This window comes from Neoarius graeffei, chromosome 16, assembly GCF_027579695.1.
Source record: "Neoarius graeffei isolate fNeoGra1 chromosome 16, fNeoGra1.pri, whole genome shotgun sequence".
Classification (NCBI taxonomy): domain Eukaryota; kingdom Metazoa; phylum Chordata; class Actinopteri; order Siluriformes; family Ariidae; genus Neoarius; species Neoarius graeffei.
Window position 1 is genome coordinate 18,447,777 of NC_083584.1, and position 17,606 is coordinate 18,465,382.

Genomic DNA, 17,606 nt, shown 5'->3' on the forward strand with positions numbered 1-17,606 from the left:
CCTGAAATTAAAACTTTTTGCAATTTTACAGGATGCAAAAAAGACCCATGGGGCCCAGGAATTTGTGGCACACCTCTTGTAATTCGCATTGCTTCCACAAAGTGCTAAGTTCACTGGTAGGAAGGGAGAAATTGTCCTAAGGCAAAGAAATTGCACTGAGAAATTGCCTCCCAAGGAAGGAATCATGGGAATTTTCCTTATTGTAGGCCTGAGGGTGGATGAAGGAAAACAAAGGATTAAAGCTGCTTTTGACATTTTAATGCTGTCACATTCAACGAATGCAGGGTCTCCCTGTCAAGCAAGTATGCAATTTGTAGTGTGGCTATGTATGTCTTGGTGTGGAAAACTGTTAGGAGTACAAATCTTTTTTTTATGGCTATGAACCAAAGAGCTAAACTAGAGAACTGGAGAAATTCCAGAGTTTATCTTTTAGAGTCAAAGTTTGGCAATGATGCAGCTGTGAGGAAGAATGCTCCAGAAAATGAGGAACATAACTGTACAAAAGGCCAGGGTGAAGAGAGAGAGAGAGAGAGAGAGAGAGAGAGAGAGAGAGAGAGAGAGAGAGAGATGCTTTTAATCATTAGCTCACATGAGTCCTGACATGTTGGGCTGTGGGGGTGCTAACTCAAAGCAGATTGCACCTAATGGACTGAGACTCGATGGTGAAAAGGTGAAGCAGCAGAAAACCTGTGAGGGTTGTGAGGGTTAGTCATTAACAATGGAGTCTTGTTCTGCGAGTGCTGACAATTACTATTTAATCTTAAACAGAACAGAGACAGACGTCATTTCATTAATCTGCTCCCTATTGAACACTTTACTGCATCCTCTAGCTAAATCCATCTCTCATTCTTATCTCCTCGACTCGAGAGCTCTAGAAATAACTCACTCTAAGCCAAGGGAATCTTTAATCCGTCTCTAAACATACGAGCTATCCAGCCTAAAGAGGTCTGCTTGACCCCTCCAGGCTCCTGCTGTGCCGTGGGTCAATGCCAGAGGCATGAGTTTGCACTCAGGCCCTCTGCTATCATGTAACACTCTTTTAACTCTCAGTGAGGAAAGTGAATCTTTTAACAGGGATTGGATATGTAACTCAAACGCACCAGGCTATTGTGCAGGTCACTAGACCTCCAAATCTTGGTACATCTGGAAGTCAAGTGATTTAATGGCTGCAGTGAAATATGAAATATGGCTCAATCGATGTCCTCGGATTATAGTTTCCCAACGAGTCCCTCTCCAGTTCCTCACGCTCCTAGAAAAAACTCGAGATTCCAGGAAAGTTGGAGTGGAGTACTCGAGTTCTATAAATCAGCTGCCCCTTGGGTCAAGCAAACGGAGACAGAGAGTCCCTCCATCTTTCTCTCTCTGCACAATGGTGGTGGGTGGGGTGGGGTGGGGTGGTGGTGGTAAATGCATTAGACTCTCCCAGAGCGCTTTCCCCAGGTGTCCTCTCAACTTGCACTGTCTCAAATCGTGCTGAGAGGCTTTATGGCTACGATGGCGTCAGCGTTCAGCTACTTCAAACGTTTGCCATTAGAGCCAGCGTGCATGCCGTTCACAGCATTATTCCCACTTTACTGCTTGCAGTCAAAGAGAGAGGGAGAGAGAGAGAGAGAGAGAGAGAGAGAGAGAAAGAAATGGTTCCAACTAAGATGGCTCTGGTCTTTCTCAGAGCACTGACAAGAAGGGGGGTGAGCAAGCATATAGACTAAATACAGTCATGTGAAAAAGAAAGTACACCCTCTTTCAGTTACATGGTTTTACCAATCAAGACATAACAAAAAATTATCTGATCCTTACCAGGTCCTAAAATTATGCAAATCTAGCGTCAGGTGTAAAGCAACACCCAACAGATTCCACCGTGTGATTATTTATTTAACAAAAATTAAGTGAAAATGCAGAATCCATGTGTGAAAAAGTAAGTACACCCCATGATTCAATAACTTGTAGAACCACCTTTTGCAGCAATCGTTTTCTGTATGATTTCTGTATGATTTTCAATTGTTCAAATAACTTGAAGCAAGCGTTTTCTGTATGATTTTATCAGTCTCTCACATCGTTGTGGAGGAATTTTGGCCTTCTCTTCTTTTACAACATTGCTTCAGTTCATTCATGTTTGAGGGCATTTGTTTATGCATAGCTCTCTTAAGGTCCTGCCACAGCATTTCATTTGGGTTGAGGTCTGGACTTTGACTTGGCCATTCCAACACCTTGATCCTTTTCTTTTTCAGCCATTCTGCTGTAGATTTGCTGGTGTGCTTGGGATCATTGTCCTGTTGCATGACCTAATTGCGGCCAAGCTTTAGCTGTTGGACAGATGGCCTCACATTTGCCTCTAGAATAGTTTGGTATACAGAGGAGTTCATGGTTGACTCAATGACTGCAAGGTGTCCAGGCCCTGTGGCTGCAAAACAAGCCCAAATCATCACCCCTCCACCACCATACTTGATGGTTGGTATGAGGTGTTTGTGCTGATATGCTGTGTTTGGTTTTCACCAAACATGGCGCTGTGCATTATGGCCAAACGTTTCCACTTTGGCCTCATCTGTCCAAAGGACATTGTTCCAGAAGGCTTGTGGCTTGTTCAGATGCATCTTTGCAAACCTAAGTTGGCTGACATGTTCTTTTTAGATAGAAGAGGCTTTCTTCTGGCAACCCTTCCAAACAAGCCATACTTGCGCAGTCTTTTTCTAATTGTACTGTCATGAACTTTAACATTTAACATGCTAACTGTGGCTTGTAGAGTCCTAGATGTAGTCCTTGGGTTTTTTGGAATTTCTCTGAGCATTGCACAGTCTGACCTTGGAGTAAATTTGCTGGGACGTCCACTCCTGGGAAGACTGGCAACTGTCTTGAATGTTTTCCACTTCTGAATAATCTTTCTCACAGTAGAATGATGGATTTCAAATTGTTTGGAAATGGCCTTATAACCCTTCCCAGACTGATGTGCAGCAACAATTGCTTCTCTAATATCATTGTTGTTTTTCCTCCTTGGCATTGTGTTAACATCCACCTGAGTGCTTCAGACCAGCAAACTACCAAAACTTTTTAAAACTGCTTTTTAAGAGGTGGTCACACTTGCTGATGATCAATTAATCAAATTCATTTGATCAGCAACACCTGGCTGCTAATTGCCTTCATAATTTCTATGGAAACAGTAAGGGTGTACTTAATTTTTCACACACTGCTACTGCATTTTTTGCCTTACTTTGTGTTAAATAAATAATGATAGGGTGAATATGTTATGTGTTATTGGTCATCTGAGGTTGTATTTGCCTAATTTTAAAGGAGAACTGAAGTAATTTTTAAACTTGTTTTATTTCTTAATTAACGTGTTATTCAATTACGTTTTCGGTTTTAGTAACCTTATATCGTGACTCATATTGGCAACTAATTGCAATTAAATATTATACTTATTGGCCTATTTGAATTTTAGCCATGTTGAATTTAGTTAATTTGGTCCACGGCAGGTGTCGCTTATCCGCGCGATCTTCATGAGACTTGTGCGAGACTTACACTACGTTCAGACTGCAACCTGAAATGACCCATATCCGATTTGTTGTGAAATCCGATTTTTTTGTTAGGCCGTTCACATTACCAATTATATGAGACTTGTATGCGATCTCCAATATGAACAGAAAACGACCCAAAAGTGTCCCGCATGCGCAAATTGACACGTAATAAGTACATCTATGTAATACGTAAACAAAAAAAAGCGCACTCTTCAAGTTTCCACCAAAGAGGCGGGATTAGCCAACGCAGAATAGTGACGTTTGTCTCTTGTTGATGACGTGTAGGTCGCATGAATGCGACCTGTCCGGTCAGACTGCAGTCGCATGTGAAAATAACGGATATGCATCGGAATTAGGACCACATATCCAAGCGGCCTGGGTCGCATGTGAAAAAAAGCGGATCTGTGTCGTTCAGATTGTCAATAACAAATCGGATACAGGTCGCATATGGGCAAAAAAAATCGGATACGGGTCGTTTCAGGGTGTAGTCTGAACGTAGTCTTTGAAATGTGAAGTGCCAGCCAATGCCAGTGCCGCCATTTTGAAAACTGTTTTCCAAACAAAATATTGCACAAAAACGAGTTTAAATGACGATTGCTGCCTACTTTTTTCAAACTTTCCTGATTGCTATCAAAACAAACAAAACTTCCGGCTTGATTACATCAGCATTCGAAAGAGGGCACACGCGTCTTTTGACAACGTTGGCGGATGTTGGTCACTTTGATTTCCGCTGTGCGTTTTACTTCCATCCTACGATGTCTCGCACAGGTCTCAACGACTCTCGTTTACAGCCAGCCAGTGCTTTGACATATGGACTGATATATTACAGAGCATATTTCAAACACTCATAACTTGCTATAGCAGCGACAAAATAGCGATCAGAAATGCATTCTGATATTTAATAAAATGAGAAATAGAATTTTGATAATAATAAAAAAATTGCCTTCAGTTCTGCTTTAAGACCTGGTAAGGACCAGATGATTTTTTATTATGTCCTGACACTTAAAACCTAGACTTGAAAGAAGGTGTACTTTCTTATTTTCATGACTGTATATATGCTGTGGATAAGTATGACTAAATTATTTTCAATGTGCAGCTTTATTCTGATTTGTACTGTTTTCTTTAATCACCTCAAGGCTTTGTGATTAATCTATGTGTGTCTGTGCTTGAGGCTAATTGGTAACTGCTTTACATACACCAAGCCAAGCCCATGTGACTCAAAAACGTGTCTGTACTCGCCCAACTTAGGTTAAACACAACCTTGGCAGTTAACGGTGGCGCAAGGTTCAGAAGGGAATGGCACATTCATCAGACCACACATCCTCTTTAGGTACAGTAACTCGTTTTCCATTCTAATCCAAACAGTGCACATACATAAACACTGTGAGTTTGGGATTCACGTCTTTTCCAAGCAAACAAGGAGAAGAGTATGAGCTTTTCCAGCTGACTTTCAAGCAACCCTTTTCAAATGGGTGGAGTGACTTCAGTCTGTTTCTTCTCTCCTATGGGATCAGCTTGCCTTCTTAGAGCATACCGATCCCTGGACCTTTCGTCTAATGGGAACCAGACCTGCTCTAGCAAACACACATGTATAAACACGTATACGCACAGGCACTAACAAATAAACACACACACACACATGCAGGCATGCATGCAGTCACACACACACATACACAACGTTCTCCGGTTGAGTGAGGCATTTTAATTACTGCAAACAGACCTGAAACTATTCCTTCTTCTATTCTTTCTGGCTCATATAGCAGACAGAGCTTGATAGAGTCCCATCTCTAAAATCATTAAGGACATGATACCGTCATCTGGATAGCTCAAACCTGCCTCTCTTCCTGTTTTGCACATATCCACAAACATCCTCACACATGCACATGTGCACGTATCAGTTTTGCATTTCTGACCACCTTCTTTTTTCAACCTTCAAATATGTTTGCATCGTCTTCTATCATTTTTTTTCCATCCTGTCTTTCCCCCCACCTTAAGACTTTCTTTTTTTCTGCTGAAAGTGTTCTAGGGTGAAACTGTGGTTACGTTGTTTTTTTTCCTTCACTTTTTAAAAAATCAAAAGCAGCCATTTGTAAATAATTATCTAAGCTGCTTTCATAACGTGCAAAAAATGCTGTTTATTAACCTCAGGGATGCATATCACTGAGGAAACCAGTCATACTCACTGCTCTCATTTACTGCTTATCTCTCACTCAGGACTTATTTAATGCATAGTTTTAAAACTTTGATTCATCACGACACTGTGAATAACAGCACAGAGAAAATCAATCCTTTTCCACGGAAAGAGTGTTTAGAAAAAACACAGTGAGTGATGACATTTGTAGCCCTACCCACACAGGAGCCTTTTATCTCTTTTTTCTTTAACAAAGAAAGCCTCTATGTGCTGCAGTGACATTGAGATTAGCCATCAACCCACTGAACATAAAGCTAATTGGTCCATGCTCTTTTATAGCCTGCCAGTTTAAAGTTTGAACGTTTTGTCCCTTTGGCTTTACAAAGTTTGCAGTGTTTTTGAGGCACGTGCATCTATTTGTGTCAGTCTTTCAGTGGTTTGTAGAATAAACTGTCAGTTATTAAAAAAATATTGAGGTATAGAGGTCATTATTGGGAGTTTTGTGTCAATAAAATGTACGCCATACAGCTCTGTGTGAGTGTGTGTGGGCATGTATTTATCTCTCTCTGGGAACTACATGTCCCCATAATGATAGCAACATGAGACAGTTTTAACCTTGGACACATTTGACTAGTCCTCATGAACACTTTTTAAAGACAGAGTTTCATTCAAGGTTCAGCTTAGGTGTAGGTATTAATCAGTAATACTGAATACAAGTCACTAGAAATACCACACAAGGATAGACTTTGTGTGTGTGTGTGTGTGTGTGTGTGTGTGTGTGTGTGTTTATATACTTCTGAGGACCAAATGTCCCCACAAGGATAGTAAAATCTGAAAATTTCAATCTTGTGGGGGTATTTGGATGGTCCCCACAAAGACATTGTTGTTGTTGTTGTTGTTGTTAACAAAAATAATAAAAAAAAAAAAGACAAAAGGTTTCCTTTTCATTACTAAGGTTAAGGTTAGGGTCAGGCACAGCATTAATTAACTGCATTAATAATTATGTCAATGGAAGGTCCTCACAAGGACAGTGAGACAAACGTGTGTGTGTGTGTGTGTGCGCGCACATGTGTGTGTGTGTGTGTGTGTGTGAGAGAGAGAGAGAGAGAGAGAGAGAGAGAGAAAATTCATTTTCTCCAAGGAGATGAAAAGAAAATAGATTATGCAACTGCATTTTTCCAATGTGCCCTGTTATAGGTTGTTGAAACAAACATTGTTTTCTTTTTCTTTTTTTTAAGGATCATGTTAAAGGGCTATCAATCATAGACAAAAGATCTGTGCTTGGCTTGTTGATGTCTCATCTCATCTCATTATCTCTAGCCGCTTTATCCTTCTACAGGGTCGCAGGCAAGCTGGAGCCTATCCCAGCTGACTATGGGCGAAAGGCGGGGTACACCCTGGACAAGTCGCCAGGTCATCACAGGGCTGACACATAGACACAGACAACCATTCACACTCACACCTACGGTCAATTTAGAGTCACCAGTTAACCTAACCTGCATGTCTTTGGACTGTGGGGGAAACCGGAGCACCCGGAGGAAACCCACGCGGACATGGGGAGAACATGCAAACTCCACACAGAAAGGCCCTCGCCGGCCCCGGGGCTCGAACCCAGGACCTTCTTGCTGTGAGGCGACAGCGCTAACCACTACACCACCGTGCCGCCCTTGTTGATGTCATTGTGCTAATATATGATCCTGTTTAAATCAAATTGAAATTAATATCTGTGCTGTCATTCGAATAACATTTGTGCTTCTGATGCTTTCAACAATTTGTCTTGAAGTAGCATCACTTCTTGAATTAATGCTTTGAATCCTCAAATCTGATTGATTTAAAGGTGTTAATTGAGTTTATGATTTTCTGACAGGAAGCCCCGAGGCAGACGACAGGTTTATATCGATCTTCAAATATAGGCTGTGTTTTTCTCCAGTAACGGTGAGTTCACAGGAACATGTAAGGCAGAAATTCCACATAAACAAGTTTAAAAAGTGTCACTGGAGAGGAGAAGCTTTATATGAGAAGATCTTTAGCATTTAGCATCTCCAATATCAGCATTTTGTAACAGTCAAGTAAATTTAGGAAATAAAAGTAAAGGTCATAGTCAGCATATCAGATGAAAATTCAAATTCAATCCAAATTGCTTGAAACTGCTCTCACTGAATTCAGAATTGAATGCTGAACAACATACTTTTTACAGAATTAAAATATGTTTATCCGTTCTTGAGATATTATAAATCAAAGATTGAAAAAATGGCTTAATTTTTCGAAAACTGCCGTAATATTCCGTATGAGGATCACATGGTCCAAAATGGGCCTCATTAACCAATGAGATCAGATGTTTTTTCTTAATAACTTTTCTATTTTTCAAGCTATTTACATGGAAATTGGCAGGCACATAGATGATTGTATACTGAATATAAGGTCTGAAAAAATTTGTAAAAACGTATTATGCAAATTAGTATTTAATTTGCATTAATTATGCTAATTGCGTTTTTAAAAATTTTTAACCTGTACAATCTCTTCTTCAAAGTTTCACCAAATGGCTTTATATGTGCAATATAAAGCTGATCTTAACTCTCATTTATACATCACAAAGAAGGAGAAATCAATGTTAATGATAAAATATGCATAAATATGCATTGAATGTCATTCACATCTACCATTCTCTATCAAAATGAAAAATAATAAAAGATTATTTCTAATACCCTTTTTGTGCTCTATAGGGTTTTGTATTTCTAATCAGAATCAGAATTACTAATCCCCAGAGGGAAATTCAAAAAGTAGGGCCTACTAGTGTTTATATGAAGGAATATAAATAAATATTTTGACTAATATTCACAGCTTTCAAGACGAACCTTGAAAAAACTGTGTGAGCCACATCCAATAAACAATTCCAATTAATCGAATTGAAATTGAACATTTGCATTTCTGAGTTCTGTTTTTTTAAAAATCTCATTCCGACCACTAAGATCTCAATATTTTTCATCAAAATGACTCCAGTTATATTCTAAAATACTTATTTATTTACATGAATCAGTTTGATTTGAAAAAATAAGTGGGTAAAGCTATGAAAACTCACTTCAAAGTCTCTCGTGAAGCATATCAAAACTAGCTGACAGAAAATTTTGATCAGAAACAGTGAGAGTGAGAGAACATCCCTATAAAAGTTATCTGATTGATATTCATGAGTAATCCAGTTGGAAACCGATCAGAAGAGAGACAGCCTGACCGCTTTCCCGTGACTCAAAAAGAAACTCACCAGAAGTTTCCTGACGTCATGCAAGCAGAGAGTGAACTCTGTTGTACCAACTTCAACCTGTTGTTACTCCCAAAGTACTGAACAGATCTTAACAAAATACATTTCTTTGGAAGGCAGAAATTATAAGCTTTCTAATGATGATATTCCTGATAGAAAATATTCAAGATTTAAGCAATGACAGATTTGGAAACTTAGATGGGCGTCTGCATGCACGATTTTCACAGCACGGCCAGTGAGCATCTGATATTCCTATTTATAGTTATATTTCCATTTATAGTTACATTTCACATGTCTTCGGGCCAATGCTGGTTTCTCAGTAAGACAGTATGACATGCTGTATTTTGATTGATAAATTAACAATTTGATTAATTTGTCTATGATTTGTTTCTAGTTGTGATAATATAAGTGACAAAAAGAACGGGCTAAATTTTGTGGATGGACATGCTAAAACATGAAATGTAACCGTAAATAGATAAAAAGCATGACGTGTCATTCTTTAATTATTTATATATATTTAGTCACTGCCTAAAAGCAGAGCTCCTAATGAGTGTTTGAGCAAAATATTTACAATGGCACAAAACCAGCCTGAATAGAATAATAATATTATTGCACCATAAATGAACCATTGAATTGTGTCGTGCTGTGTATTTCACATCAATAAATCACTGCATTGTACAATAATGAATACACATCGCAGTTATGGATGCATATTTATTTATTTGACACTGCATGCAATGCGCCAGAAACAACACCACGACATTTATTATGGTGTGACTCTGCTGGGTGCCTGGTGGACAGCAGTGAACCGGTGCTTTCACTTTACCGTATATCAGTACAATATAGTTACGGTCGAATATTACCGGACATAAGAATTAATCAATATCGATCTGCAGTAGATTTAAATTATTTACAACTAAGGAAAGATGCCCATAATTGCTACTGAACTATACAATAATCATGTTTACACAAGTGTACAGAGCAGAGAAAGAAATCGTTCAGGTAAAAAAGCATACAATGTACTCACTATGACAAAAACCCAATTTTTTCATTAATATTTTCTGTAAAATGTGTTAGTAAATAATTCCATGTTATTTTTTTTGCTCATCCGGCAGACAGGTGATGAGTTTATACCATCATGTGTTGTCCGTCATGCGTTGTCCATCCGGCGTCATCCACATTTTACAAAAATCGCTTCTTCTCTCTCAATTCTCCACCGATTTTTATTCTTTTTGGCAGGAGGGTAGGTCTGCCTGGGGTGCATATAGCTTCTACCCAAATTTGCATAATTGCAATTAATAATCATTTCATCTCATCTCATTATCTCTAGCCGCTTTATCCTGTTCTACAGGGTCGCAGACAAGCTGGAGCCTATCCCAGCTGACTACGGGCGAAAGGCGGGGTACACCCTGGACAAGTCGCCAGGTCATCACAGGGCTGACACATAGACACAGACAACCATTCACACTCACATTCACACCTACGGTCAATTTAGAGTCACCAGTTAACCTAACCTGCATGTCTTTGGACTGTGGGGGAAACCGGAGCACCCGGAAGAAACCCACGCGGACACGGGGAGAACATGCAAACTCCACACAGAAAGGCCCTCGCCCGCCATGGGGCTCGAACCCGGACCTTCTTGCTGTGAGGCGACAACGCTAACCACTACACCACCGTGCTGCCCCATTAATAATGATGATATGGAGTAATTAATCCCTAATGAGCAGTTTCCACACAAATCGCTTCTTTTCCCTCAATTCTTCACTGATTTTTATTCTTTCTGGCATGAAGGTAGGGGTACCTAGGGTGCATATAACTTCTATCCAGATTTGCTTAATTACAATTATTAATGAAGTTATGGACTAATTAAGCCTTAATGAGCAGTTCAACAAAAAAAAAATTGCTTCTTCTTGGTCAATTCCTTGCTGTTTTGGATTCTTTCTGGCAAATAGGTCAGTATTCCTAGTGTGTATATAGCTTGTATATAGCTTGCAACATTTATTGTGCAAGGTGGCCCACTTTAGAGCGTTCCTTCTGGACTAGACAGGGCCAGAGTGATCTACTCCGTCACTGACGGTCTCATTTAAGAAGCAAATTAAAAATAAGTGCTGGATAAAAACCCATCTATCTTATGGAAATAAAGATACAAATTTCATTGTCCGATGGTCAAGTGTTTATGAGATACATTGCCTTGCACTAACAATCAAGTTCCCTGTGGTGGTACAGGAACATCGTATGGTCGAAGCCATCAAAAATCAGGTCTATGCATGACTTGCATGACATATTCTCTTAAATGTGGAGCTTTGCTATTAATCAATCAATGTTGGCAACTTGCTGTGGTAAAAGAGTAATAAAATACTTCAAGACTTGATGTTATAAGAAAATAATCGATTTCATGACACTAACAGTAAGTCTGCTTTGTGCCTAGTAGATCACACCACCCTGTTGTTGATTATTTTCCCATTACATCACTTCTTTAAGTGTTTCATTCCATACATAGGCATATTTTACTTTAATAAAGAAAAGCTTGGAGGATCTTCCTTAGAGGAAATTCCAGTTGTATGTCAATGTGTTTTATGAACATGTTCAAAACTACTGGCATCAGTAACATTACCAGACACAGTGTAGCATTAAATCTAACCAGATGTTTACTTCCTTCCAAGCTTCACATCTGCATGCTGTAGCTGTGGATGACTGGCTGTGTCTGAATATCCTAAACATGTTAATCCATTGTGTTTTACCACTTTAAACATAAGGGACGACTAGCTTGCTGTCATTGTTGGAGTTGTATAATTTTAGCATGTTTGTTTTGGGTTCGAGCCAACCTGTGTGTGTGTGTGTGTGTGTTATAGATGAACACATTCTCACAGAGGCGCTCCATCCTCTGGCTGTTCCCATTCCTGATTTGGACTCCAGCACTCATGCCCCTTCACCCATGACTGGGTTTGTAGCCAATGCAGTTTTTATTTTTAATGTGATTTAACCCTGATGCCCCATTGCCCTAGATGTGCCCATTACTTTGATTTGAAACAAGAATACTTTTTTAATGAGTCTCAGTAGTGTTGTCCATTGAGATTCCAGGCTAGAAGTTCATGTGAAGACCAAGAATTCTTCATCATTATTTCATTATTTCGTAGTTTGAGGTTCTTTTGCCTCCCCAAAGCCCTCACCCTCATTCTCATCTCTGTCTGTATTCATTACAAACCATTTTCTCATCTTTTTTTAACACTGCCATCTCTATCTCTTTCCCTTTGGTCTTCCCCCTCTCACCTTCTCTAGTTTTCACATTTTCTGTCTCACTTCCCCCCTTCTTCTTCTCACCCTCTCTCAATCTGTCTCTCACCCTGTCTCCCTTTCCATCCCACTCTCCTTCTGTCTGTGTTAAAGAGCAGCTTGCAGCCATTGTAACTGTTTTTCTCAAACTCCCAGATTGCAGCCCACCCTCCACTCTCCCTGTGAGAACATCATGTCTGACTTGAAGTTAGTCCAGTATGTGCTGTACTACACTTTCTCCTCCAGAGGAGGACTCAGCTTGTCTCTCACAGAGTGCCATGTGGATGTCACCCAGTTGTGAACACAAGATGGATCAGCTTGTGATTGTGGCCAATTAAAAGTACTTATATAAAGCCTCTGATCCCTGGATCTGGAGGAACAGGAGACAAGAGGATAGACAAAACCCTGAAAACTGAGCTGCTGGGGTCTAAATGCACTGCATGATTCCTTGGCTTCGTCTCCTACTGGATTTAACAACGCCTTTGCTTTACCACTCCTAAGGCCTTAATAAAACAAACAGGGCCACATACGTGTCATGAATTCCCATGATGCTGACTTTCAGGAATCATCAATAAATACATAACAGTGAAGCTATTTAACAGCTAAGTATATAGAATAAATGTTGAGCCAGATGGACAAGAAAGCTGAGAAAGCTGCAGGAATTCCTTTGACCTTCAGTAATACTGACTGGAGATCAGTGGCTGAGGAATGGATGCGTAAAGACAGTGTGGAAAAGGTAGTAGGGGTTATACGCTGAAGTCTTTCCCCATCTGAGGCCCTTGGGTCTGGTTAAGGCTACTAAGTGAGGGGCAGTTTTAGTGTTGGGCAGGGCCAGTAAATACAGCATCTGGAAAACATTAGTCTGTTGCTGCCCAGGGGTGAGAAAGAAGAAGGATGGGGGATCAGAGAGAGGCGGGACTGTATTGGGGATTCGTCTGCCATTAGAGAGTCTACATGTTTGATTCATGTATTGTATGAATGTTCAAGGGCTACATGCTCTACTAGGTTTTCTTTGCTGCATGATTTAAGCATTTTTTTAAGTAAGAAGTTTAAATTTAAACTCTAGTTGAATGGGACTGCATTATTACATTAGAAAGTAAACAAGATTGGAAGATAAGCTAAATTGCTTCTGGCTGGTGGAGTGAAATGGCTTTGAGGCTTGGTGAATTTATTTGGTCAAAATGAGCACCACAATAAAGCAGATTCTGATGAAGCACTCATAAAAGCCATTCCAGAAACAAAGCATTGCTGTAGCTCCTGGAAGGTACTAGATATATGCCATTCAAACACTGCTTTGAGTGGCACCTTGAACTCATCTGTAGTCGCTTTTACACAGTCTGTTCAAAGCAGGAACCTGACGTCTTTATTCCACCTTGTGTTTTAAGTAAAAAGTCTGAATGTGGAATGGGGGGTCAGTGTTGTTCCACCTCTTACCGGTACCTGGAACGATTGATAGTAACAGAGGTGGGAGCAACATCTGTGTAAACGGGACAGCCGGAATGATGGGACAGGGGTGTGACAGGGTGTGACGTTTTGACACTGATATTCTTATTTCTGAGACCAGCATAAATTCAAACATCTCCATCTATGGTGTCAAAGATCTGCGTGCCTTTCTGCCTCAAATCACTTCCTACTTCTCTTCACTTTCACCTCCAACATATTTCTGATCACACAGCAACATCGCTTGCATTCAAAGAGTGCTATACATGTGCATGGCTAACAAAAGCACCTCAAAACTTAATCCACCCCATTATTGTTTTGGAAGCAATGTCGATATGCTTGGGGTATTCGTATTTCCGATGTGAGGTATGTAATACATCCCATGAGATGCTGAAGCTCTGTTGTGTCACACATTACACCTCTGATTGCAGAAAACCAGCATACTGTGTAAAAACACAAAATCTATGTTTTAAAAAAGGCTTCTGTGTCGGAGAAGCCATGGCCTAATGGTTAGAGACGCAGTGGACCAAAAGGTCACCAGTTTGATTTCCTAGACCAGCAGAAATGGCTGAAGTGCCCTTGAGCAAGGCACCTAACCCTCAACTGCTCCCCAGGCTGCTTTGGGTATGCTGTAGGTTGCTGTGGATGAGTGTCTGTTAAACAGGCTTGTAGTACTCGAGTCCAGGACTCGTGCCCTAATTTTAAGGACTCGTGACTTGACTTGGACTTGAGCACTAATAACTCAGGCTTGGACTCGTGCATTAACTACATTCAGACTCATAAATTGGAGACGAGGACTCGGATTTTTTCTTAATTTTTTTGTAACATGCCATAATAATTTGGCATAAGATATTTATATTTACATTAATTTTATACTAATTTCTTGCAAGAGAATGCATATTCACCTGTTCATACGTCATGTTCAAGAACAAACTAACGTTAATGGTGCTAAAATGCCTGCAGAGAATGCCCCAGGATTGTCCGCTTTGCTTATACAGACTTCTCGTGCAGTGGGAAAAATGCACTGCTGTGTGTTCCATATGTAGAAGAACTATCAAGGAAATGACAGGGACAACCTCAAACTTTAATCGTCATTTGGCAAGACTCCACCCAGAGAAATAAGTGACACGCTATGTTCATTGCTCTGTTGATAGCGGGGTTTGCTTGCTGACTGATGAACTTGTGAGTGTTAACCCTCTCTCGTGTTATTTGCCCTGTTGATAGTGGGGCTCACTGAGCGATGAACAAGTTTTTTATCTGTAGCCTATTAACTAAAATGGGGCAGTCAAGCAGTAATGTTAGTCCAACACAGTAGCAGACACGGTTTCACATAAAAGCAGCAACAACCACCATCAAATGGTACAGTTGGAGTCTTGTTCTCATACTTGACTCAGACTTCAACACTGGGGACTCGAGACTGGACTCGGACTCGAGGTTTAGTGACTCGATTACAACGCTGCTGTTAAATGGCAGTAATGTAATGCAATATGTGTACACCCTCAGGTGGCAACAGGTAGTGTAGGAAAGAAAAGAAAGTGTGGTTGAATTAACTGGAATTAAATACTACAAATACTTCCATTAAATATGCAATAAAGTCTTTACCACAAACCTTATGAGTATGTCAAAGAAGACATTGACAAAGGCCTGAAGCAGATGGGGCACTGCTGAGACCATACTGTATGATGTGATATTTGTAGTGTCTGCAGGCTTGCCCGAAGACTGTCATCCACTCGTGTAACCCACTCACACAGAAATGAAGTTGCACTATAAGCTACTCAAGCACAGGAAGCACCAAACATAGGATATACTACTACCTGACCATCCAAAGGAAGTCAGAAAAAACCAGTTTTTCTCAGAGGAAAATAGAGGTGGAAACAACGTTGTTGTTTTTTCTATATTGTGGATAGTCAGGCAATGTGTGTGTTGACTGTGGAGCTTATGAAATCTGCAAAAACATGCATTAAGCATATGGTGTATCATAACACCTAAATGACTTAGAGGTTTATATTAATACAAAAAATCAAACTATAATCATATCCGGGCGGCACGGTGGTGTAGTGGTTAGCGCTGTCGCCTCACAGCAAAAAGGTCCTGGGTTCGAGCCCCGGGGCCGGCGAGGGCCTTTCTGTGCGGAGTTTGCATGTTCTCCCCGTGTCCGCGTGGGTTTCCTCCGGGTGCTCCGGTTTCCCCCACAGTCCAAAGACATGCAGGTTAGGTTAACTGGTGACTCTAAATTGACCGTAGGTGTGAATGTGAGTGTGAATGGTTGTCTGTGTCTATGTGTCAGCCCTGTGATGACCTGGCGACTTGTCCAGGGTGTACCCCGCCTTTCGCCCATAGTCAGCTGGGATAGGCTCCAGCTTGCCTGCGACCCTGTAGAAGGATAAAGCGGCTAGAGATAATGAGATGAGATGAGATAATCATATCCTAAAATGCCTTTGTTTCAGGTACAATTGATACGTGCTTGGCAGAAAGCTTTCTATACCTGCCCCTGACATCTGGCATCCCAAGCTTGTTTTAAACTATGCTGCCTATCTCTGCACATTCATGGCTTGGAAGGCAGCCTTGTGTTCCTGAGGAGCATGACCCGCTAACCTAAGAACTGGGGCACATTACATGCACGCTTTCCGTAGCTGCAAAACCACAACCCCTTCATGTCATACCACAGTGAGATCACAGCATAGTCCCCAGATTGTAAGGGCTGCTGTCTCTAGGGAGACCATCAGGTAATGGGTAACTCACAGTGGGTGAAGCACTATTGTCTTTCCTGCAGAATGTTTTCTGAACAAGCTTGTAGCTCCCCTTGCAAACTTGTCAAAAAGCAGTAATGATTGTTAAACTCTTCCAGAAGAGTTCAGAAGGTAAGAGTATGCTGCACGTTCTGAATTGCCAGTACCCAATTCTGTAGCTCTACAAGACAATAAAGTGATAGATACTAATAGCATAGGGTTGCCATTATATCTACAGTATCTGCCCAGGCTGCTTTGGAGTCACAGGAAGCAACATCTACATTTAAGCTTGCTCACGCCACACAGTCTGTTGATGTCTGCTAGTATTGCTGATGTAGTAGAAATTGTTGATGAATCTGTTGGTGGTGGTTTAAAAATATCTGCTGCAAGCTGACCATCATTGTGGGTAAAGTTTATCCTCCCTCACAGTATCCGTATTAAAGGCTAATTAAACCTTAGATTAAAGGCTTGGCTTTAATCCTTGGAAGGTTTGCAAATAATTGTACAAATACAAATGTACATGGTCACAAACCATAAGCCACTTTTATCTATTTTAGGTCAGCTATAGAGTTAGGTCAGCCATTCCTATTAGCAACCAGGATGCTGGACACTTGTTCGAACAAGTTACAGTTATTATACTGAATATGACCAGTCAACTACTCACAAAAAAGATGCACTATCTCACTAATACTAATAGGTGAGAGAATAATGCCATGTACACACGTAGCCGGGTATTTTTAAAACCGAACATTTTCCCCCCCTCCGTTTATAAAAATGTTTTATCCACACCACCTCGTCTTCGAAAAAAATCCCTTCCACACATAACCGAACATCTGCGTTTTCAATCACATTCATAAGCATTCCAAACCTGTAGATGGTTATTTCCCCAAATCCTCCCCCCTAATCACATCGCCTGTGCTCTTGGAGCAGTAGTTGGGCTTCTAAAATTAAACATGTAAATAGCACCTGCACAATAATTAACGCTTTCAAGGCACTACTCCGACCCATTACTCTTTAGCTAGCCGCACACTACGCCAATTTTCAGCGTACCGAGCCAACTGAAGTCGCGAGTCAGGCGTAAAGACTAGTTTTCGATGGTACCGACTCATCTCACAGCCGATTCGAAAAACTAATCGGGAGCCAGACTGATCGGCGAGAGTCGCTAGCAATAGCCAATCATATCTTTCGCATATAACACGTGACATCATTAAACACAATTTCTAGCGCGAGAAATACGTGTTGGTAGCACCTAATGCAGGTATATACTG

General features: G+C 40.6%; 1 long non-coding RNA gene across 1 annotated transcript; it reads left to right on the forward strand.

Moving 5' to 3' along the window:
- Window positions 1-7,505: 7,505 nt before the first annotated feature.
- Window positions 7,506-13,076, forward strand: LOC132899962 (uncharacterized). The gene is made up of 3 exons (XR_009656743.1): window positions 7,506-7,575; window positions 11,749-11,839; window positions 12,326-13,076. It is a non-coding gene; the product is annotated as an uncharacterized LOC132899962 (long non-coding RNA).
- The last annotated feature ends 4,530 nt before the right edge of the window (window positions 13,077-17,606 follow it).